A 26221-nucleotide genomic window follows, 5' to 3' on the forward strand; every position below is an offset into this window, starting at 1 on the left:
CTGGTATCTCTGTAATCACACCGACCCGAAGAATAAAGTAATCTCATCACTTATACCGCACGAGGAATGGCGTAAAAAATAAATAAAACCAATTCTTCACCTGCTACTGATTTGATAATTATGTCTTCCAAAGATCGCAGTAAGGCTCTGCTCACATTTATCCTGCGCTCTGCGCTGAGCACTTACACCAGAGTTTCCGTGTAAATCTCTGAAATACGTGATTCAAACGGAACCCATGACGGAAGATTCCCTGTAATGAGGCAGATATAGGCCACTGTGGATGCTGTCTGGCCTGTGATCCCACGGTGTCAGTTTTTTTAGGCATGCATAAAAGTGCGGTTGGCCACAGTTTTGTGCATTTCTGAAAAAAAGGACACCACTAAACAGAGGCCAGACTGAGTCCAGAGTAACTCTGCTGCCTCATTACAGTAAATGGATCCCGCAGGGGTTTCATCTGAATTACATCACTTGGAAATTTATGTAAGTGCTCAGCCTAGAGCGCCGGATAAATGTTACATAAAATGTTCCCAATAAAAGCTTCAACTCAGTCCTCTAAAAAAGCTAGTCCCCACTCAGGTCCGTTATCTGTTAAAAATATAAGGGACTTCCAAGTTACAGGTAGCAGAAAGGCTCTGGAAAAGCGAAATGGCCCTTGCCCCCCAAAAGAAATTCAGAAAATGTTGTGCTCCCAAATCCAAATGCCTATTCTACAATAATTTGTTCTCCAATTGTCAAATAGCGCTCCATCCCCCCCAGATCTCGCCGTATGGCTAAGCGGTACGATACAGCCACATATGGGGTATTGCCACTTTTAGAAGAAATTGTGTGACACATTTCGGCACAATTTTTACTCATTGCCCTGTGTGAAAATGTAAAATCTGAGGGTAAACATTTTTTCGTGGTAAAAATATAATTGTTTTCTTCACTGCCCAATGGTATAAATTTAAAAATTAAAAAATACTCACTACTTCCCTAGATGAATTCCTTGAGAGGTGTAATTTACAAAATGGGATCACTTGTGGGGGTTTCTGCTGTTTCGGCATGTCAGCGACTCTTCAAATGTGACATGGTGCCTTTTACCTATCCCAGCCAACATAGCGCTCCTTTCTCTTCCGAACCCTGCCGTACACCAAAGCAGTGGTTTTCCCCCACATATGGAGTATCTGCGTACTCAGGAGAAATTGCACAACAATTTTCATGGTGCAATTTCTCCTGTTACCCTTATGATAATGCAAAATTAAGGGATGAAAAACGTTTTTGTGGGAAAAATGTGAACATTTTATTTTTACAGCTCCATATTATAAACTTCTGTGAAGCACCTTGGGGTTCAAGGTGCTCACCACACATCTAGATAAGTTCCCTAAGGGGTCTAGTTTCCAAAACGGTGTCACTGGTGGGGGGTTTCCACTGTTTAGGCACATCAGGAGCTCTCCAAACGCAACATGGCGTCCGCTAATTATTCAAACAAATTTTACATTCAAAAAGTCAAATGGCGCTCCTTCCCTTTCGAACCCTGCAGTGCGCCCAAACAGTGGTTTTCCCTCACATATGGGGTATCAGCGCTCTCCTGAGAAATTACACTACAAATTGTGTAGTCCATTTTTTCCTCTTACCCTTGTGAAAATAAAAAAATTGGGTCTAAAGTAATATTTTTGTGAAAAAAAGTTAAATGTTCATTGTTTTCTTCCACATTCCAAAAATTCCCATGAAACACCTGAAGGGTTAATAAACTTCTTGAATGTGGTTTTGAGCACCTTGAGGGGTGTAGTTTTTAGAATGGTGTCACTTTTGGGTATTTTCTGTCATAAAGATCCCTCAAAGTGACTTCAAATGTGATGTGGTCCCTAAAAAAATGGTTTTGTAAATTTTGTTGGAAAAAAGAGAAATCGCTGGTGACAGTGGTCAGAATTGAAAAAATTGGCCCGGTCACGAAGGCAAAAACAGGCTCTGGCGCGAAGTGGTTAACTAAGTTTGGGGACACCTCTTGGCTGGCATTGGTTTGTGTAAGGCCTTTTGGCTGTGGGTGATAATTTGCAGGAAAACACTGTATAATTGTCATCTCTGGACAAACCCTACAGGAGAGGGCATTGGAGAAGGGGCTAATATTCTGTTAATATTTTCCTGACAATAAATCCCTGACAATGACATCATTGAATGATAATGACATCATCAGTTGATTATGACATTATCAAATGATTATGACATCATCAGTTGATTATGATATCATAGAATGATCATGAAATCATCAGGTGATCATGACATCTTCAAATGATTATGACATCATTAGTTATCTATGACATCAGTTGTTTATGATCTGATCAAATGATTATGACATTGTCAGTTGATTATGACATCACCAGTTATTATGACATCATCAGTTGAATATGACATCAAATGATTATGAAATCATCATTTGATTATGAAATCATTAGGTGATTATGACAGGATCAAATGATTATGACATTATCAGTTGAGTATGACATCATCAAATGATTATTACACCTTCAGTTGAATATGAAATGAAATGATTTTGACATCAGTTTATCATGACATCATCAAATGATTGAGATCATCAGTTGATTATGACATCATCGAGTAATTATGACATCATCAGTTGATTATGCCATCATCAGTTTATTATGACAACATCAAATGATTATGACATCACTGAATGATTATGACATCATCAGTTGATTATGACATTATTGAATAATTATGACTAGTGATGAGCGAGCATGCTCTCTATTGTTCGGTGCTCGCCTGAGCATCTCACTGTTCGAGATGCTCGTCGCTCGCCGAGTATTTCCGGGGTTGCTCGGCGGGAGCTCGGGTCTCCTCCCTGCATGTTTGGCGATCTTTACAGAGCCAATGAACAAGCAGGAATTGCGTGCCACTCACTGTAATGCCGTAGCCATGTTGGTTGTGGCACTGCAGTGATTGGCTGGCCGCACCGCATCATCAGGTCTATATCAGACCTGGCGCCTCCATGCTCGTCACAGTCACTCCGGAATCAGACAGTGTAGGGAGAGGTGCTGCTGAGCTAGGGAGAGATTTGCTTGTTTCTAGTTAGTGTAGGTGTACCAAACTATATTAGAGACACATATCCATCTCAACAAACAGTCCTTCTGAGGACTAATCCATCTGCAGAGATATCAGGCAGGCAGTGTATATAGGCAGGCAGGGTATATAGCAGACTGCAGTGCACATAGCACAAGAGGCTCCATTCCAGTTTTGTCTGCTGCTGCTGTTAGGTATTTCTAGAAATAGGCCCAGGTCTCAGGGGCCAGGAATAATTTTTTTCGGATCTTAATCCTCATTACTTGCTTAAAAAGCAATCTAGAGAACACCGTTGTTCTGCGCCATTTGCTTGTTGACACTGCAGAATACAGCCAAATACTTTCCATATTACAGCGCTAAAATTCTAGCTATTTAAAACTGTGGTTTGTCCGTCACACGGATCACATATAATTGCACTGACAATACTGCCATTTCTGGCATTCATTAAAAAATTTTTTGTGTGTTAATGAAGCAATTGACACCAGTTTGATGTTCAAAATAGTTACCTACAGGCCAGGTAATTAAAACTGTGTTTTCTCCCTCACACAGATCACATATACGTTTTCAGAAAATACTGCCATTTCTGACCTCCATTAAAAAAATGTCAGTGTGTCAGTGAAGCAATTGACACCAGTTTGCTGTTCGAAATAGTTACCTACAGGCCAGGTATTTAAAACTGTGTTTTCTTCGTCACACGGATCACGTATATGTTTTCAGAAAATACTGCCATTTCTGACCTCCATTAAAAATTTGTTTCAGTGTGTCAGTGAAGCAATTGATGCCAGTCTGCTGTTCAAAATAGTTACCTACAGGCCAGGTATTTAAAACTGTGGTTTGTCCGTCACACGAATCACATATAAGTTCGCTCCAAATTCAGTCATTTATAGTGATATATTGTCCTCCATTTAAAACGGGAAAAGAACGGGAAACTGGACGTGATGGTGATGTTGCATGCCGAGGCCGTGGGCAAGCTGAAATTGTGCCACAACAAACACCCACATCTTCTCGCTCGACCTTCCTGTCCCAATTAATAGGGGACCGCAGAACACCACTATTGAGCACAAAGCAATGTGAAAAGGTTATTGGTTGGATAGCAGATAATGCTTCCAGTCACTTAGCCACCACCACCTTGTCTTCTACACGGTCAAGTCTCAGTAGCTGTGAGTCTGGACCGCATATTCCTGACCCTGAACCTGCTTCCTCCCACCAGGCCGAGTTCCCGGAGACAACTGATCCCACACTTGAACACTCCGAAGAGCTGTTCACTTTTCAATTTATAGATTCGGGCCTCTCGCCCAGTCCACTTGAAGCCGGGCAAGAGGAGATCGCATGTAGCTATGCCCAAATATTTGAGCAGCCACGGTCACACAAAGGCGATGGTGGGAAAGTGTCACAAGAGGTGGACGATGATGAGACACAATTGGCAGAAATTCAGTAGAAGGACCAGAGTGCAGAAGTGGAAGACGAGGTGGTGGATGATATAGTAACTGACCCAACCTGGCAGGAGGACATGCAGAGTGAGGACAGCAGCACACAGGGGGAGGGAGGCAGAGCACCCCAACAGGCAGGAAGAAGCAGTGTAGTGGCCGCAGAAAGAAGGCAGGCAACCGTTCCCCGTAACACCAACATGAAGGAAGTTGCCAGTACAACTGTTAGGTCTTCCCGAGTCTGGTTGATTTTTAAAGACTCTGCCGATAACCTCAAAAAGGCTATTTGCACCACCTGCCAGGCCAGCATCAGCAAGGGTGACCAGCCTGACCACCACCAGCATGATCAGGCACATGGCAGCAAAGCACCCGACTTTGTGGGCCGAACCATAGGGTCCAGGAACAGTTCGGAGATGGAAGAGGAGGTGCATGAGCTGAAAAATGTGATTACATTGTTGTTAAATTGGTGACGCTGTTTTTTATACTAAAGAAAGATCCTATTATTTTGTTTTTTTTAAGTTTTTTTTTTCAGACAAATGCATTCACCGGGAAAAGTCATTTTAACATTTTACAACCTTAGCTGGCAATGTGGTGTGTGACACATCATCAGACACTTCCTGATTTATTTATTATGGAGGGACTCTGAAACTCATAAAGCCTATTTTTATAGGGACATCAGATGGCCCTTACTATTCTTAAAAGGCCAGCAGTCGGCCCTAGCGATTGTTAGAGAGCCATCAGCCGGCTATGCTTTGTTTTTCCCATTATTAACAAGTGGGTCTCCTATACTGTTATTGCGTATCCAGTGACTGCAAGGGCTGCCAAAAATTTGGACGCAACCCAATACCCCTTTGAAGAGACATAGAGTAGGGTCTCAATAAAAAAAATGTTCCCATTATAAAGGAGCGGGTCTCCTATAGTGGTAATGCCCATGCTGTGACTGCAAGGGCTGGCAAAATTTGGGAAAAACCCCACTAAGAATTTAAAGACACACGGAGCAGGGCCACAGTAACAAGGTACGACATGTTCCCATTAGAAAGGAGAGGGTCTGCTATACAGTTATAGGGTATGCAGTGAGTCCAACGGCTGACTAATTTGGGAAAAACTCCACTAAGAATTTGAAGACACACGGAGCAGGGCCACAGTAACAAGGTACGACATGTTCCCATTAGAAAGGAAAAGGTCTGCTATACAGTTATAGGGTATGCAGTGAGTCCAACGGCTGACCAATTTTAGGAAAAACCCCACTAAGAATTTAAAGACACATAGAGCAGGGACACAGTAACAACAAATTCCCATTAGAAAGGAGAGAGTTTCCCATAGTGTTGGCCTTTGCAGTGAATGCAAGGGCTGCCCAAAATTTGGAGGCACTTCAATGCCCCTTGGAAGAGACGTGGAGCAGGGCCTCATAAAAAAATGTTCTTATTAGAAAGGAGCGGGCCTCCTATGCTTGTAATGCCCATGCACTAAGTGTATTGGCTGGCAAACATTTACCCCTGGGGGGTATACATGAACATACTGCATCAAAATTTTTTTTACGGGCATCATATACACCCTTTAAAAAAATTAGGTGGGTGTTGCATCACGGACCACGGTCACCCTGGTGATATGGTGGTGGAGAAGGAGGAGGGCAAGAGCAAATAGCCAAAATCAGGAAGCGTATACCCATGTGTGGGTGTGAAAAGGTGCATGGGAATACACCTCTCAAGAAAATACACTGGATTGGAGTTTGTTACGCTGCTATCATTCGGTGGTGTTGAGAAGTCTGGCCCAATCCAGCCCTTGTTCATTTTTATAAGAGTCAGCCTGTCAGCATTTTCAGTTGACAGGCGGATGCGCTTATCAGTTATAATTCCACCAGCAGCACTAAAAACCGGCCCTGATAAAACGCTGGCGGCAGGGCAGGCCAGGACCTCCAAGGCATAGAGAGCCAGTTCATTCCACGCATCCAGCTTGGATACCCAATAATTATAAGGCACAGCGGAATCACGGAGGACATTGGTACGGTCGGCAAGGTACTCCCTCAGCATCTTCCCAAACTTTACACTCCTTGTGAGAGTACCCCGTGCCTCAGGGCCTGTCCGATGGGAGGGTCTGAGAAAACTCTCCCAGAACTTTGACAGTGTTCCCCTGCCTCTGCTGGATTGAAGTTGTGTCTCTCTCGCCTGTACTCCTTGGTTGTCCAACGAAGTGTGCGCCAGCGTTTTCAGATGGGAATTTTTTAAATAGTTCCGCAACAAGGGCCTTCTGGTACAGCCCCATTTTTGTAGACCTGTCCGCCTCAGGAATAAGAGATATAAAGTTCTCCTTGTAGCGTGGGTCTAGAAGTGTCACCAACCAGTAATGACTGTCACCCAAAATTTTGAGAACGCGAGGGTCATGGAAAGGCAGCGTAACATAAACTCAGCCATGCGTGCCAGACTATTAACAGTCAAGACTTCCGTGTCCTCACCAAGAGAATGACTGACCATGCTCTCCTCCTCCTCCTCTCTGTCCTCTGGCCATCCACGCTGAACAGACGGTATGACAGCTGTGCAGGTAGTTCCGTCTATAGTGTATGAAACTAGCTCCTGTCCTTCCTCCTCCTCCTCTTCCTCATTGTCATCCAATCCACTTTGGGATGAGATGAGGCTTGGCTGGGTGTAATCACCCTGTATGGTTCCTTGCTCCATCTCATCGTGCTCCGCCTGCAATGCATCCTCTTTGATTGTGAGCAGAGAGTGTTTCAGAAGACAGAGAATTGGGATGGTGACGCTAATTATGGCGTCATCGCCGCTCACCATCTTGGTGGAGTCTTCAAAGTTTTGGAGGATGGTACATATGTCTGACATCCATGTCCACTCCTGAGGTCTTATGTGTGGAGTCTGAACTGAATACCGACGGCCTTGTTGATGATGGTACTCAACAACTGCCCTCTTCTCACAAATCCTTCCCAACATCTGCAGTGTAGAGTTCCAACACGTGGGGACATCACACACCAATCTGTGAGCCGGAAGCTGCAAACGCTGCTGAAACACTGCAAGGGCGGCGGAAGCTGAAGCTGACTTTATAAAATGGGCACACAGGCAGCTTACTTTAACGAGCAGATCCGGCAGCTCCAGGTAGGATTTGAGAAACCGCTGAAGTTAAGCACATGGGCCAGGCATGGTACGTGTGTGAGCTCGCCTCGCCTCAGAGCCGCCACCAGGTTCCGGCCATTGTCACACACGACCATGCCCGGCTGTAGGTCAGCGGTGTGAGCCACAGATCTACCTGCTCTTTCAGAGCTGTCCACAACTCTTCAGCATTGTGCGGTTTTTCACCTAAGCATATTAGCTTCAGCACAGCCTGTTGCAGCTTGGCCGAGGCAGTGCTGCAGTGCTTCCAGCTTGTGACTGATGTGGTCATTTCGGAGATGGAGGTTGAAGAGAAGGCTGAGGCGTATGAGGTGCAGGAGCTGTAGACCGTGGGGGCAACCCTGATTGACCTAGGGCCCGCAATCCTTGGCGTCGGGAGGATGTGTTCCGTCCCAAGGTCCGACTGGGTCCCGGCTTCCACTATGTTAACCCAGTGTGCCGTCAGCGAGATGTACCATCCCTGCCCACAAGCACTTGTCCAGGTGTCCGTGGTTAGGTGGACTTTACCGGTAACTGCGTTGTTGAGAGCACGGCTAATGTTTTTGGACACATGCTTGTGTAATGCAGGGACGGCACACCGAGAGAAATAGTGGCGGCTGGGGACCGAGTACCGAGGGATGGCTGCCGCCATCAGGTTGCGGAATGCTTCCATCTCCACGAGCCTAAAAGGCAACATTTCGAGCGCAAGCAGTCGTGAAATGTGAGAATTTAGTAGTGTGGCCTGTGGGGAGTTGGCTGCATATTTGCGCTTGCGTTCCAAGGACTGGGGTATGGACAACTGAACGCTGCGCTGGGACAAGGACATGGACATGCTTCCTGATGCTGCTACTTGAGAATGTGCATCGACAGGTGCAGGGCAGGAGGCATCTTCGCTTGCACCATGGACAGGGGATTGGCTTGCATCCACAACAGCGGAAGAAGCAATGACACTGCTCCTGGACTCTGGGGTTCGTCCCACAAAGTCGGGTGCTTTGCTGCCATGTGCCTGATCATGCTGGTGGTGGTCAGGCTGGTCGTTTTGCCACCCCTGCTGATGATGGCCTGGCAGGTGGTGCAAATGGCCTTTTTGGGGTTATCAGCAGAGTCTTTAAAAAACAACCAGACTCGGGAAGACCTAACAGTTGTACTGGCAACTTACTTCGTGTTGGTGTTATGGGGAATGGTTGCCTGCCTTCTGTCTGCGAACACCATACTGCTTCTTCCTGCCTGTTGGGGTGCTCTGCCTCCCTCCCCCTGTGTGCTGCTCTCCTCGCTCTGCATGTCCTCCTGCCAGGTTAGGTTAGTTACTATATCGTCCACCACCTCGTCTTCCACTTCTGCACTCTGGTCCTTCTACTGAATTTCTGCCAATTGTGTCTCATCATCGTCCACCTCTTGTGACACTTTCCCACCATCGCCTTCGTGTGACCGTGGCTTCTCAAATATTTGGGCATCGCTACACGCGATCTCCTCTTGCCCCGCTTCAAGTGGACAGGACGAGAGGCCTGAATCTATAAATGGAAAAGTGAACAGCTCTTCAGAGTGTCCAAGTGTGGGATCAGTTGTCTCTGGGTACTCTGCATGGTGGGAGGAAGGAGGATCAGGGTGAGGAATATGCGGTCCAAACTCACGGCTACTGAGACTTGACCGTGTGGAAGACAGGGTGGTGGTGGTGGCTATGTGACTGGAAGCATTATCCGCTATCCAACCAACAACCTTTTGACACTGCTCTGGGTTCAATAGTGGTGTGCTGCGGTCCCCTAGAAATTGGGACAGGAAGGTCAGGCGAGAAGATGTGGGTGTTTGTTGTGGCACCATTTCGGCTTGCCCACGGCCTTGTCCTCGGCCTCTGCATGCACCATTACCATCACGTTCAGTTCCCCGTCCCTTGCCACGTGCATTGCCCATTTTAAATGGAGGACCGTATCTTCCACGCTCACTACAAATGACTGAGTTTGGAGTGAACTTATATGTGAGCCGTTTGACGGAGAAAACACAGTTTTAAATACCTGGCCTGTAGGTAAGTAGTTTGAACAGCAATCTGGTGTCAATTGCTTCACTGACACACTGAAATTTTTTTTTAATGGAGGCCAGAAATGGCAATATTTTCTTAAAACGTGTATGTAATCCGTGTGACGGAGAAAACACCGTTTTAAATACCTGGCCTGTAGGTAACCGTTTTGAACAGCAAACCAGTGTCAAAAACTTTGCTGACACACTGAAAAATTTTTTAATGCAGGCCAGAAATGGCAGTATTTTCTGAAAATGTATATGTAATCCGTGTGACGGAGAAAACACAGTTTTAAATAGCTGGATTTCTAGCGCTGTAATATGGAAAGGACCTGGCTGTATTATGCAGTGCCAACAAGCAAATGGTGCAGAAAAAACATGTTCTCTGGATTGCTTTTTAAGCAAATTATGAGGATTAAGATGCAAAAAAAAATATTCCTGGCCCCTGAGACCTGGGCCTATTTCTAGAAATATAACAGCAGCAGAAAGCAGAACTGGAATGGAGCCTCTTGTCCTATGTGCACTGCAGTCTGTTATATACCCTGCCTGCCTGCCTATATACACTGCCTGCCTGATATGTCTGCAGATGGATTATTTAGTCCTCAAAAGGACTGTTTGTTAAGATGGATATGTGTAATGTACGGTTTTTCTCCCTACACTAACTAATACGCGATTAAATCTCTCCCTAGCTCAGCAGCACCTCTCTCTACACTGTCTGATCCGGAGTGACTGTGACGAGCATGGCGGCGCTAGGTCTTATATAGACCTGATGACGCTGTGCGGCCAGCCAATCACTGCAATGCCCACAACCAACATGGCTACGGCATTACAGTGCATGTCAGGCAATCCCTGCGTGTTCATTAGCTCTCTAAAGAGCGGTTAACATGCAGGGAGGGGACCCGAGTTTCCACCCGAGCAACCCGGAAATACTCGCCGAGCGCCGAGCTTGTTGAGCAACATGATGCTCGTGCGAGTACCGAGTAGTGGCGAGCGCTTTCGCTCATCACTAATTATGATATCATCAACTGATTATGACGTCATCAGTTAATTATAACATCATCGAATAATTATGACATCATCAGTTGATTATGACATTAAATTATTATGATATCATGGAAGGATTATGACGTCATCCGTTAATTATGACATCATCGAATAATTATGACATCATCGAATGATTGCGACATGTTCAGTTGATTATGACATCATCAAATGATTATGACATCATCAAATGATTATGACATCATCGTATGAATAAGACATTGTCAATTATGACATCATTTGATTATGACATCAGCAGTTGATTATGAAATCACTAGCTGATTATGACATCGAATGATTATTACATCATGAAATGATTATGACATCATTGGATGATTATGACGCCATAAGTTGATTATGACATCAAATGATTATGACATAATCAGTTGACTATGAAATCATCAAATGATTATAACATCCTCAGTTTACTATGACATCATCGAATGTCAATGACATCATCATTTGATAAAAACATGATCGAATGATTGTGACATCATCGAATGATTATGACATCATCGAATGATTATGACATCATCAAATGATTATGACATAATCAGTTGATTATATAATCAAATGATTATGACATCATCAAATGATTGACATCATCGAATGATTATCATATCAGCAGTTGATTATGACATCATCAAATGACTATGACATCATCAGTTGATTATTACATCATCAAATGATTATGACATCAGTTGATTATGACATCAATAAATTATGACATCAGTTGATTAAACCATCATCATTGGAATATGACATCAGTTGATTATGACATCAACAATAAATTATGACATCAGTTGATTAAGCCATCATCATTTGAATATGACTTCAAATAATTATGACATCATCAGTTAATTATAGCATCATCGAATGATTATGACATCATTTAATGATTATGACATCATCAGTTGAACATGACATCATCAAATGAATAAGATATCATCAGTTGATTGTCATCAAATGATTATGACATCAGTTGATCATGAGATCACCAAATATTTATGACATCAACAGTTGATTATGGCATCATTAAATGATTATGACATCATCAGTTGATTATGATATCATCTAATGATTATAACATCATCAGTTGATTACATCATCATCTGAATATGACATAATTAAATGATTGATATCTTCATTTGATTATGCCATCAGTTGATTATGATATCTAATGATTATGACATCATCAGTTGATTACATCATCATCTGATTATGACATCATTAAATGATTATGATGTCTTCATTTGATTATGCCATCAATTGATTATGATATAATCAAATGATTATGACATCGAATGATTATGACATAATCAGTTGATCATCACATCATCAAATAATTATAACATCTTTAGTTGATTATGACATCATCGAATGATTATGATATCATTGAATTATTATAACATCATCAAATGATTATGACCTCATCATGTGATTATGACATCATCAGTTCCTTATGACATCAATAGTTTATTATGACATCATCGAATGATTATGACATGAACAGCTGATTATGACACCATCAGTTTATTATGACATCATCAAATGATTATGATATCATCAGTTGATAATATAATCAAATAATTATGACATAATCAGTTGACTATGAGATCATCAAATGATTATAACAACCTCAGTTTACTATGACATCATCGAATGTCAATGACATCATCATTTGATTAAAACATGATCGAATTATTGTGACACCATCAGTTGCTTATGATGATGACATCATGACAGTTGCTGATGATGAATGATTCTGACATCATCGAATGATTCTGACAATCAGTTGATTATATAAACAAATGATTGACATTATCAGTTGACTATTACATTAAATGATTATGACATCATCGAATGATTATCATAGCAGTTGATTGACATCATCAAATGACTATGACATCATCAGTTGAATATGACATCATTAAATGATTGACATCATCAGTTGATTATGACATAATCAAATTATTCTGAAATCATCCATTGATTATGAAATCATTAGCTGATTATGACATCATGAAATGATTATGACATCATGAAATGACTGACATCATCAGTTGATTATGACATCAGTTGATTATGACATCATCGAATGATAATGACATCATTAGTTGATTGTGACATCTTCAAATAATTATGACATCAATTATCTATGACAACAGTTGTTTATGACATCATCAGTTGATTATGACAGTTGACTATGACATCATCAAATGATTGACATTGTCAGTTGATTATGACATCATCAGTTAATTATGACATCATCGTATGATTATGACATCATCAAATAATTGACATCATCAAATGATTATGACATCATTAGTTGAATATGATATGAAATTATTTTGACATCATCAGTTGATTATGACATCATCGAATAATTATGACATCATCAGTTGATTGTGCCATCATCAGTTGATTATGACATCAAATGATTGACATCATCAGTTAATTATGACATCATTAAATGATTATGACACGAGGAGATTATGACATCATCTAATGATTATGACATCATCAGTTGATGATGACATAATTGAATGATTATGACGTCAGTTGATTATGACATCATTGATTATGACATCAAATGATTATGACATCATGAGTTGATTATGACATCATCGAATGAGTATGACATTATCGAATGTTTGACATCATAAGTTGATTATGACATCAAATGATATCAGTTGATTATGACATCATCAAATAATTATGACATCATCAGTTGATTATGCCATCATCAGTTGATTATGACATCATTGTATGAATAAGACATCATCAAATAATTATGACATCATCAACGATTATGACATCTGTTGATTCATCAAATGATTCTAAAATCATCCATTGAATATAAAATCATTAGCTGATTATGACATCATCTATTGATTATGACATCATCAGTTTATGACATTATTGAATGATTATGACATCATCAGTTGATTATGACTGTCAGGAATTCCAACACACACAGAGGGACGACACCGGGGAGATCATGCGATATTTCACCATGCCATCACGCTGTCAGTATTTCATCCGGAGTCATGACTACGCTCTCCAGATTACTCGCTGAGTAGGTATCAGTAAGCGACCAGTGAGCGTATGGCTTCACAACATTTCATATTTCATTTTGGAGTCGGCACGGCTGGAAATTTCTGTTAAACTCTCTTTGAAGCTGGGGAAAGCAACTTTCCCAGTTACACGCAAAATTAGTGCAATCCTGCCAGTAACTGCCCCCTGCGTCTTCCAAGGACAAGAGGCTCACATCTTAATCGCTTCCCGACCGCCCACTGTACATAAACATCGGCGCTGCCTGGGCTCTGTGCAGTTCCAACTTTTATGAACGGTCAGTGGTCCCGCAGCCCTCAGGACCCCCAGGGTCCTGCAAGAGCTGCGGGTGCAGTGCAGAGCGACAGCTCTGACAGGGGACATCATCGGGACCTAATTGGATCAGGTCCCAATGATGTTAACCCTTTGCTATCTTCTATATGCCGCGATCTATAGTGATCGCGGCATTTAGAAGATAGTGAGAGGAGAGAGGGTTGTCCACTTACCTCTCCGACGGCCCCCTGATGTGTGACAGGACCTGCCGTTGTCATGGCAGCCGGAGGTCACATGACCGCCTCCGGATCTGCCATGTATGGTGTCCTGCTAGACTCAGCCTGCAGCTGAAGTCTAGCAGGAGAAAGACTGTGAAACTGTCAGCAAAGTTCTCATGTAATGCAATACATGTCTATTGCATTGCATGAGAACAGTGATTAGAAAAATAAAAATTAATGTCCCATACAGGACTAAGTAAAAATGTAAAAAAAAAGTCTAAAAAATGTTTTCAAACTGTTAAAAAAAAATCACAAAATAAATAAAAATAAATAAATAAAATATGAAACCAATAAATCCGTATATTTATGCAAAACCAAAAAAAGTACACATATTTGGTATCGCTGCGTCCGAAACAACCCAATCTATAAAACCGTCACACTAATTAACTCCTTCTGTGCACACCATAATAAAAATAAATAAAAAATGGAGCAAAAAACTATGCTTTTTCATCATATCGCCGATCAAAAAGCAAAATGGAAATAAAAATGGTACCGCTGAAAACATCATCTTGTTCCGCAAAAAAAAAGCCGCCATACAGCTCCATCAGGCGAAAAATAAAAAAGTTATAGCTCTCAGAATAAAGCGATGCAAAAAAATATTTTTTCTATAAAATTGCTTTATTGTTTTTAAGCGCCAAAACATAAAAAAATATACAGTAAGTGTAGTATCGCTGTAAACGTACTGACCCGAAGAATAATGCTGCCTTATCACTTTTACCACATGCAGAACGGCATAAAAAAACCTCAAAAAACAATTCCTGAATTGTTTTTTTATTTTTATTTTACCTCCCAAAAAACAGAATAGAAAGCGATAAAAAAATGTCACGTACCCAAAAATGGTACCAATAAAAATGTCAACTCGTCCCGCAAAAAACAAGCCATCACATGACTCTGTCGGCCGAAATATGGAAAAATTATAGCTCTCAAAATATGGCGATGCAAAAACTAGATTTTGCAAAAAAAGCGTCTTTTAGTGTGTGACAGCTGTCAGTCATAAAAACCCGATATAAATCTGGTATCTCTGTAATCACACCGACCCGAAGAATAAAGTAATCTCATCACTTATACCGCACGAGGAATGGCGTAAAAAATAAATAAAACCAATTCTTCACCTGCTACTGATTTGATAATTATGTCTTCCAAAGATCGCAGTAAGGCTCTGCTCACATTTATCCTGCGCTCTGCGCTGAGCACTTACACCAGAGTTTCCGTGTAAATCTCTGAAATACGTGATTCAAACGGAACCCATGACGGAAGATTCCCTGTAATGAGACAGATATAGGCCACTGTGGATGCTGTCTGGCCTGTGATCCCACGGTGTCAGTTTTTTTAGGCATGCATAAAAGTGCGGTTGGCCACAGTTTTGTGCATTTCTGAAAAAAAGGACACCACTAAACAGAGGCCAGACTGAGTCCAGAGTAACTCTGCTGCCTCATTACAGTAAATGGATCCCGCAGGGATTTCATCTGAATTACATCACTTGGAAATTTATGTAAGTGCTCAGCCTAGAGCGCCGGATAAATGTTACATAAAATGTTCCCAATAAAAGCTTCAACTCAGTCCTCTAAAAAAGCTAGTCCCCACTCAGGTCCGTTATCTGTTAAAAATATAAGGGACTTCCAAGTTACAGGTAGCAGAAAGGCTCTGGAAAAGCGAAATGGCCCTTGCCCCCCAAAAGAAATTCAGAAAATGTTGTGCTCCCAAATCCAAATGCCTATTCTACAATAATTTGTTCTCCAATTGTCAAATAGCGCTCCATCCCCCCCAGATCTCGCCGTATGGCTAAGCGGTACGATACAGCCACATATGGGGTATTGCCACTTTTAGAAGAAATTGTGTGACACATTTCGGCACAATTTTTACTCATTGCCCTGTGTGAAAATGTAAAATCTGAGGGTAAACATTTTTTCGTGGTAAAAATATAATTGTTTTCTTCACTGCCCAATGGTATAAATTTAAAAATTAAAAAATACTCACTACTTCCCTAGATGAATTCCTTGAGAGGTGTAATTTACAAAATGGGATCACTTGTGGGGGTTTCTGCTGTTTCGGCATGTCAGCGACTCTTCAAATGTGACATGGTGCCTTTTACCTATCCCAGCCAACATAGCGCTCCTTTCTCTTCCGAACCCTGCCGTACACCAAAGCAGTGGTTTTCCCCCACATATGGAGTATCTGCGTACTCAGGAGAAATTGCACAACAATTTTCATGGTGCAATTTCTCCTGTTACCCTTATGATAATGCAAAATTAAGGGATGAAAAACGTTTTTGTGGGAAAAATGTGAACATTTTATTTTTACAGCTCCATATTATAAACTTCTGTGAAGCACCTTGGGGTTCAAGGTGCTCACCACACATCTAGATAAGTTCCCTAAGGGGTCTAGTTTCCAAAACGGTGTCACTGGTGGGGGGTTTCCACTGTTTAGGCACATCAGGAGCTCTCCAAACGCAACATGGCGTCCGCTAATTATTCAAACAAATTTTACATTCAAAAAGTCAAATGGCGCTCCTTCCCTTTCGAACCCTGCAGTGCGCCCAAACAGTGGTTTTCCCTCACATATGGGGTATCAGCGCTCTCCTGAGAAATTACACTACAAATTGTGTAGTCCATTTTTTCCTCTTACCCTTGTGAAAATAAAAAAATTGGGTCTAAAGTAATATTTTTGTGAAAAAAAGTTAAATGTTCATTGTTTTCTTCCACATTCCAAAAATTCCCATGAAACACCTGAAGGGTTAATAAACTTCTTGAATGTGGTTTTGAGCACCTTGATGGGTGTAGTTTTTAGAATGGTGTCACTTTTGGGTATTTTCTGTCATAAAGATCCCTCAAAGTGACTTCAAATGTGATGTGGTCCCTAAAAAAATGGTTTTGTAAATTTTGTTGGAAAAAAGAGAAATCGCTGGTGACAGTGGTCAGAATTGAAAAAATTGGCCCGGTCACGAAGGCAAAAACAGGCTCTGGCGCGAAGTGGTTAACTAAGTTTGGGGACACCTCTTGGCTGGCATTGGTTTGTGTAAGGCCTTTTGGCTGTGGGTGATAATTTGCAGGAAAACACTGTATAATTGTCATCTCTGGACAAACCCTACAGGAGAGGGCATTGGAGAAGGGGCTAATATTCTGTTAATATTTTCCTGACAATAAATCCCTGACAATGACATCATTGAATGATAATGACATCATCAGTTGATTATGACATTATCAAATGATTATGACATCATCAGTTGATTATGATATCATAGAATGATCATGAAATCATCAGGTGATCATGACATCTTCAAATGATTATGACATCATTAGTTATCTATGACATCAGTTGTTTATGATCTCATCAAATGATTATGACATTGTCAGTTGATTATGACATCACCAGTTATTATGACATCATCAGTTGAATATGACATCAAATGATTATGAAATCATCATTTGATTATGAAATCATTAGGTGATTATGACAGGATCAAATGATTATGACATTATCAGTTGAGTATGACATCATCAAATGATTATTACACCTTCAGTTGAATATGAAATGAAATGATTTTGACATCAGTTTATCATGACATCATCAAATGATTGAGATCATCAGTTGATTATGACATCATCGAGTAATTATGACATCATCAGTTGATTATGCCATCATCAGTTTATTATGACAACATCAAATGATTATGACATCACTGAATGATTATGACATCATCAGTTGATTATGACATTATTGAATAATTATGACTAGTGATGAGCGAGCATGCTCTCTATTGTTCGGTGCTCGCCTGAGCATCTCACTGTTCGAGATGCTCGTCGCTCGCCGAGTATTTCCGGGGTTGCTCGGCGGGAGCTCGGGTCTCCTCCCTGCATGTTTGGCGATCTTTACAAAGCCAATGAACAAGCAGGAATTGCGTGCCACTCACTGTAATGCCGTAGCCATGTTGGTTGTGGCACTGCAGTGATTGGCTGGCCGCACCGCATCATCAGGTCTATATCAGACCTGGCGCCTCCATGCTCGTCACAGTCACTCCGGAATCAGACAGTGTAGGGAGAGGTGCTGCTGAGCTAGGGAGAGATTTGCTTGTTTCTAGTTAGTGTAGGTGTACCAAACTATATTAGAGACACATATCCATCTCAACAAACAGTCCTTCTGAGGACTAATCCATCTGCAGAGATATCAGGCAGGCAGTGTATATAGGCAGGCAGGGTATATAGCAGACTGCAGTGCACATAGCACAAGAGGCTCCATTCCAGTTTTGTCTGCTGCTGCTGTTAGGTATTTCTAGAAATAGGCCCAGGTCTCAGGGGCCAGGAATAATTTTTTTCGGATCTTAATCCTCATTACTTGCTTAAAAAGCAATCTAGAGAACACCGTTGTTCTGCGCCATTTGCTTGTTGACACTGCAGAATACAGCCAAATCCTTTCCATATTACAGCGCTAAAATTCTAGCTATTTAAAACTGTGGTTTGTCCGTCACACGGATCACATATAATTGCACTGACAATACTGCCATTTCTGGCATTCATTAAAAAATTTTTTGTGTGTTAATGAAGCAATTGACACCAGTTTGATGTTCAAAATAGTTACCTACAGGCCAGGTAATTAAAACTGTGTTTTCTCCCTCACACAGATCACATATACGTTTTCAGAAAATACTGCCATTTCTGACCTCCATTAAAAAAATGTCAGTGTGTCAGTGAAGCAATTGACACCAGTTTGCTGTTCGAAATAGTTACCTACAGGCCAGGTATTTAAAACTGTGTTTTCTTCGTCACACGGATCACGTATATGTTTTCAGAAAATACTGCCATTTCTGACCTCCATTGAAAATTTGTTTCAGTGTGTCAGTGAAGCAATTGATGCCAGTCTGCTGTTCAAAATAGTTACCTACAGGCCAGGTATTTAAAACTGTGGTTTGTCCGTCACACGAATCACATATAAGTTCGCTCCAAATTCAGTCATTTATAGTGATATATTGTCCTCCATTTAAAACGGGAAAAGAACGGGAAACTGGACGTGATGGTGATGTTGCATGCCGAGGCCGTGGGCAAGCTGAAATTGTGCCACAACAAACACCCACATCTTCTCGCTCGACCTTCCTGTCCCAATTAATAGGGGACCGCAGAACACCACTATTGAGCACAAAGCAATGTGAAAAGGTTATTGGTTGGATAGCAGATAATGCTTCCAGTCACTTAGCCACCACCACCTTGTCTTCTACACGGTCAAGTCTCAGTAGCTGTGAGTCTGGACTGCATATTCCTGACCCTGAACCTGCTTCCTCCCACCAGGCCGAGTTCCCGGAGACAACTGATCCCACACTTGAACACTCCGAAGAGCTGTTCACTTTTCAATTTATAGATTCGGGCCTCTCGCCCAGTCCACTTGAAGCCGGGCAAGAGGAGATCGCATGTAGCTATGCCCAAATATTTGAGCAGCCACGGTCACACAAAGGCGATGGTGGGAAAGTGTCACAAGAGGTGGACGATGATGAGACACAATTGGCAGAAATTCAGTAGAAGGACCAGAGTGCAGAAGTGGAAGACGAGGTGGTGGATGATATAGTAACTGACCCAACCTGGCAGGAGGACATGCAGAGTGAGGACAGCAGCACACAGGGGGAGGGAGGCAGAGCACCCCAACAGGCAGGAAGAAGCAGTGTAGTGGCCGCAGAAAGAAGGCAGGCAACCGTTCCCCGAAACACCAACATGAAGGAAGTTGCCAGTACAACTGTTAGGTCTTCCCGAGTCTGGTTGATTTTTAAAGACTCTGCCGATAACCTCAAAAAGGCTATTTGCACCACCTGCCAGGCCAGCATCAGCAAGGGTGACCAGCCTGACCACCACCAGCATGATCAGGCACATGGCAGCAAAGCACCCGACTTTGTGGGCCGAACCATAGGGTCCAGGAACAGTTCGGAGATGGAGGAGGAGGTGCATGAGCTGAAAAATGTGATTACATTGTTGTTAAATTGGTGACGCTGTTTTTTATACTAAAGAAAGATCCTATTATTTTGGTTTTTTTAAGTTTTTTTTTTAAGACAAATGCATTCACCGGGAAAAGTCATTTTAACATTTTACAACCTTAGCTGGCAATGTGGTGTGTGACACATCATCAGACACTTCCTGATTTATTTATTATGGAGGGACTCTGAAACTCATAAAGCCTATTTTTATAGGGACATCAGATGGCCCTTACTATTCTTAAAAGGCCAGCAGTCGGCCCTAGCGATTGTTAGAGAGCCATCAGCCGGCTATGCTTTGTTTTTCCCATTATTAACAAGTGGGTCTCCTATACTGTTATTGCGTATCCAGTGACTGCAAGGGCTGCCAAAAATTTGGACGCAACCCAATACCCCTTTGAAGAGACATAGAGTAGGGTCTCAATAAAAAAAATGTTCCCATTATAAAGGAGCGGGTCTCCTATAGTGGTAATGCCCATGCTGTGACTGCAAGGGCTGGCAAAATTTGGGAAAAACCCCACTAAGAATTTAAAGACACACGGAGCAGGGCCACAGTAACAAGGTACGACATGTTCCCATTAGAAAGGAGAGGGTCTGCTATACAGTTATAGGGTATGCAGTGAGTCCAACGGCTGACTAATTTGGGAAAAACCCCACTAAGAATTTGAAGACACACGGAGCAGGGCCACAGTAACAAGGTACGACATGTTCCCATTAGAAAGGAAAAGGTCTGCTATACAGTTATAGGGTATGCAGTGAGTCCAACGGCTGACCAATTTTAGGAAAAACCCCACTAAGAATTTAAAGACACATAGAGCAGGGACACAGTAACAACAAATTCCCATTAGAAAGGAGAGAGTTTCCCATAGTGTTGGCCTATGCAGTGAATGCAAGGGCTGCCCAAAATTTGGAGGCACTTCAATGCCCCTTGGAAGAGACGTGGAGCAGGGCCTCATAAAAAAATGTTCTTATTAGAAAGGAGTGGGCCTCCTATGCTTGTAATGCCCATGCACTAAGTGTATTGGCTGGCAAACATTTACCCCTGGGGGGTATACATGAACATACTGCATCAAAAATTTTTTTACGGGCATCATATACACCCTTTAAAAAAATTAGGTGGGTGTTGCATCACGGACCACGGTCACCCTGGTGATATGGTGGTGGAGAAGGAGGAGGGCAAGAGCAAATAGCCAAAATCAGGAAGCGTATACCCATGTGTGGGTGTGAAAAGGTGCATGGGAATACACCTCTCAAGAAAATACACTGGATTGGAGTTTGTTACGCTGCTATCATTCGGTGGTGTTGAGAAGTCTGGCCCAATCCAGCCCTTGTTCATTTTTATAAGAGTCAGCCTGTCAGCATTTTCAGTTGACAGGCGGATGCGCTGATCAGTTATAATTCCACCAGCAGCACTAAAAACCGGCCCTGATAAAACGCTGGCGGCAGGGCAGGCCAGGACCTCCAAGGCATAGAGAGCCAGTTCATTCCACGCATCCAGCTTGGATACCCAATAATTATAAGGCACAGCGGAATCACGGAGGACATTGGTACGGTCGGCAAGGTACTCCCTTAGCATCTTCCCAAACTTTACACTCCTTGTGAGAGTACCCCGTGCCTCAGGGCCTGTCCGATGGGAGGGTCTGAGAAAACTCTCCCAGAACTTTGACAGTGTTCCCCTGCCTCTGCTGGATTGAAGTTGTGTCTCTCTCGCCTGTACTCCTTGGTTGTCCAACGAAGTGTGCGCCAGCGTTTTCAGATGGGAATTTTTTAAATAGTTCCGCAACAAGGGCCTTCTGGTACAGCCCCATTTTTGTAGACCTGTCCGCCTCAGGAATAAGAGATATAAAGTTCTCCTTGTAGCGTGGGTCTAGAAGTGTCACCAACCAGTAATGACTGTCACCCAAAATTTTGAGAACGCGAGGGTCATGGAAAGGCAGCGTAACATAAACTCAGCCATGCGTGCCAGACTATTAACAGTCAAGACTTCCGTGTCCTCACCAAGAGAATGACTGACCATGCTCTCCTCCTCCTCCTCTCTGTCCTCTGGCCATCCACGCTGAACAGACGGTATGACAGCTGTGCAGGTTGTTCCGTCTATAGTGTATGAAACTAGCTCCTGTCCTTCCTCCTCCTCCTCTTCCTCATTGTCATCCAATCCACTTTGGGATGAGATGAGGCTTGGCTGGGTGTAATCACCCTGTATGGTTCCTTGCTCCATCTCATCGTGCTCCGCCTGCAATGCATCCTCTTTGATTGTGAGCAGATAGTGTTTCAGAAGACAGAGAATTGGGATGGTGACGCTAATTATGGCGTCATCGCCGCTCACCATCTTGGTGGAGTCTTCAAAGTTTTGGAGGATGGTACATATGTCTGACATCCATGTCCACTCCTGAGGTCTTATGTGTGGAGTCTGAACTGAATACCGACGGCCTTGTTGATGATGGTACTCAACAACTGCCCTCTTCTCACAAATCCTTCCCAACATCTGCAGTGTAGAGTTCCAACACGTGGGGACATCACACACCAATCTGTGAGCCGGAAGCTGCAAACGCTGCTGAAACACTGCAAGGGCGGCGGAAGCTGAAGCTGACTTTATAAAATGGGCACACAGGCAGCTTACTTTAACGAGCAGATCCGGCAGCTCCAGGTAGGATTTGAGAAACCGCTGAAGTTAAGCATATGGGCCAGGCATGGTACGTGTGTGAGCTCGCCTCGCCTCAGAGCCGCCACCAGGTTCCGGCCATTGTCACACACGACCATGCCTGGCTGTAGGTCAGCGGTGTGAGCCACAGATCTACCTGCTCTTTCAGAGCTGTCCACAACTCTTCAGCATTGTGCGGTTTTTCACCTAAGCATATTAGCTTCAGCACAGCCTGTTGCAGCTTGGCCGAGGCAGTGCTGCAGTGCTTCCAGCTTGTGACTGATGTGGTCATTTCGGAGATGGAGGTTGAAGAGAAGGCTGAGGCGTATGAGGTGCAGGAGCTGTAAACCGTGGGGGCAACCCTGATTGACCTAGGGCCCGCAATCCTTGGCGTCGGGAGGATGTGTTCCGTCCCAAGGTCCGACTGGGTCCCGGCTTCCACTATGTTAACCCAGTGTGCCGTCAGCGAGATGTACCATCCCTGCCCACAAGCACTTGTCCAGGTGTCCGTGGTTAGGTGGACTTTACCGGTAACTGCGTTGTTGAGAGCACGGCTAATGTTTTTGGACACATGCTTGTGTAATGCAGGGACGGCACACCGAGAGAAATAGTGGCGGCTGGGGACCGAGTACCGAGGGATGGCTGCCGCCATCAGGTTGCGGAATGCTTCCATCTCCACGAGCCTAAAAGGCAACATTTCGAGCGCAAGCAGTCGTGAAATGTGAGAATTTAGTAGTGTGGCCTGTGGGGAGTTGGCTGCATATTTGCGCTTGCGTTCCAAGGACTGGGGTATGGACAACTGAACGCTGCGCTGGGACAAGGACATGGACATGCTTCCTGATGCTGCTACTTGAGAGTGTGCATCGACAGGTGCAGGGCAGGAGGCATCTTCGCTTGCACCATGGACAGGGGATTGGCTTGCATCCACAACAGCGGAAGAAGCAATGACACTGCTCCTGGACTCTGGGGTTCATCCCACAAAGTCGGGTGCTTTGCTGCCATGTGCCTGATCATGCTGGTGGTGGTCAGGCTGGTCGTTTTGCCACCCCTGCTGATGATGGCCTGGCAGGTGGTGCAAATGGCCTTTTTGGGGTTATCGGCAGAGTCTTTAAAAAACAACCAGACTCGGGAAGACCTAACAGTTGTACTGGCAACTTACTTCGTGTTGGTGTTATGGGGAACGGTTGCCTGCCTTCTGTCTGCGAACACCATACTGCTTCTTCCTGCCTGTTGGGGTGCTCTGCCTCCCTCCCCCTGTGTGCTGCTCTCCTCGCTCTGCATGTCCTCCTGCCAGGTTAGGTCAGTTACTATATCGTCCACCACCTCGTCTTCCACTTCTGCACTCTGGTCCTTCTACTGAATTTCTGCCAATTGTGTCTCATCATCGTCCACCTCTTGTGACACTTTCCCACCATCGCCTTCGTGTGACCGTGGCTTCTCAAATATTTGGGCATCGCTACACGCGATCTCCTCTTGCCCCGCTTCAAGTGGACAGGACGAGAGGCCTGAATCTATAAATGGAAAAGTGAACAGCTCTTCAGAGTGTCCAAGTGTGGGATCAGTTGTCTCTGGGTACTCTGCATGGTGGGAGGAAGGAGGATCAGGGTGAGGAATATGCGGTCCAAACTCACGGCTACTGAGACTTGACCGTGTGGAAGACAGGGTGGTGGTGGTGGCTATGTGACTGGAAGCATTATCCGCTATCCAACCAACAACCTTTTGACACTGCTCTGGGTTCAATAGTGGTGTGCTGCGGTCCCCTAGAAATTGGGACAGGAAGGTCAGGCGAGAAGATGTGGGTGTTTGTTGTGGCACCATTTCGGCTTGCCCACGGCCTTGTCCTCGGCCTCTGCATGCACCATTACCATCACGTTCAGTTCCCCGTCCCTTGCCACGTGCATTGCCCATTTTAAATGGAGGACCGTATCTTCCACGCTCACTACAAATGACTGAGTTTGGAGTGAACTTATATGTGAGCCGTTTGACGGAGAAAACACAGTTTTAAATACCTGGCCTGTAGGTAAGTAGTTTGAACAGCAATCTGGTGTCAATTGCTTCACTGACACACTGAAATTTTTTTTTAATGGAGGCCAGAAATGGCAATATTTTCTTAAAACGTATATGTAATCCGTGTGACGGAGAAAACACAGTTTTAAATACCTGGCCTGTAGGTAACCGTTTTGAACAGCAAACCAGTGTCAAAAACTTTGCTGACACACTGAAAAATTTTTTAATGCAGGCCAGAAATGGCAGTATTTTCTGAAAATGTATATGTAATCCGTGTGACGGAGAAAACACAGTTTTAAATAGCTGGATTTCTAGCGCTGTAATATGGAAAGGACCTGGCTGTATTATGCAGTGCCAACAAGCAAATGGTGCAGAAAAAACGTGTTCTCTAGATTGCTTTTTAAGCAAATTATGAGGATTAAGATGCAAAAAAAAATATTCCTGGCCCCTGAGACCTGGGCCTATTTCTAGAAATATAACAGCAGCAGAAAGCAGAACTGGAATGGAGCCTCTTGTCCTATGTGCACTGCAGTCTGTTATATACCCTGCCTGCCTGCCTATATACACTGCCTGCCTGATATGTCTGCAGATGGATTATTTAGTCCTCAAAAGGACTGTTTGTTAAGATGGATATGTGTAATGTACGGTTTTTCTCCCTACACTAACTAATACGCGATTAAATCTCTCCCTAGCTCAGCAGCACCTCTCTCTACACTGTCTGATCCGGAGTGACTGTGACGAGCATGGCGGCGCTAGGTCTTATATAGACCTGATGACGCTGTGCGGCCAGCCAATCACTGCAATGCCCACAACCAACATGGCTACGGCATTACAGTGCATGTCAGGCAATCCCTGCGTGTTCATTAGCTCTCTAAAGAGCGGTTAACATGCAGGGAGGGGACCCGAGTTTCCACCCGAGCAACCCGGAAATACTCGCCGAGCTTGTTGAGCAACATGATGCTCGTGCGAGTACCGAGTAGTGGCGAGCGCTTTCGCTCATCACTAATTATGATATCATCAACTGATTATGACGTCATCAGTTAATTATAACATCATCGAATAATTATGACATCATCAGTTGATTATGACATTAAATTATTATGATATCATGGAAGGATTATGACGTCATCCGTTAATTATGACATCATCGAATAATTATGACATCATCGAATGATTGCGACATGTTCAGTTGATTATGACATCATCAAATGATTATGACATCATCGTATGAATAAGACATTGTCAATTATGACATCATTTGAATATGACATCAGCAGTTGATTATGAAATCACTAGCTGATTATGACATCGAATGATTATTACATCATGAAATGATTATGACATCATTGAATGATTATGACACCATAAGTTGATTATGACATCAAATG

Source organism: Phyllobates terribilis, unplaced genomic scaffold, assembly GCF_046119375.1.
Source record: "Phyllobates terribilis strain yellow unplaced genomic scaffold, ASM4611937v1 Scaffold_8__6_contigs__length_399053987, whole genome shotgun sequence".
Classification (NCBI taxonomy): Eukaryota; Metazoa; Chordata; class Amphibia; order Anura; family Dendrobatidae; genus Phyllobates; species Phyllobates terribilis.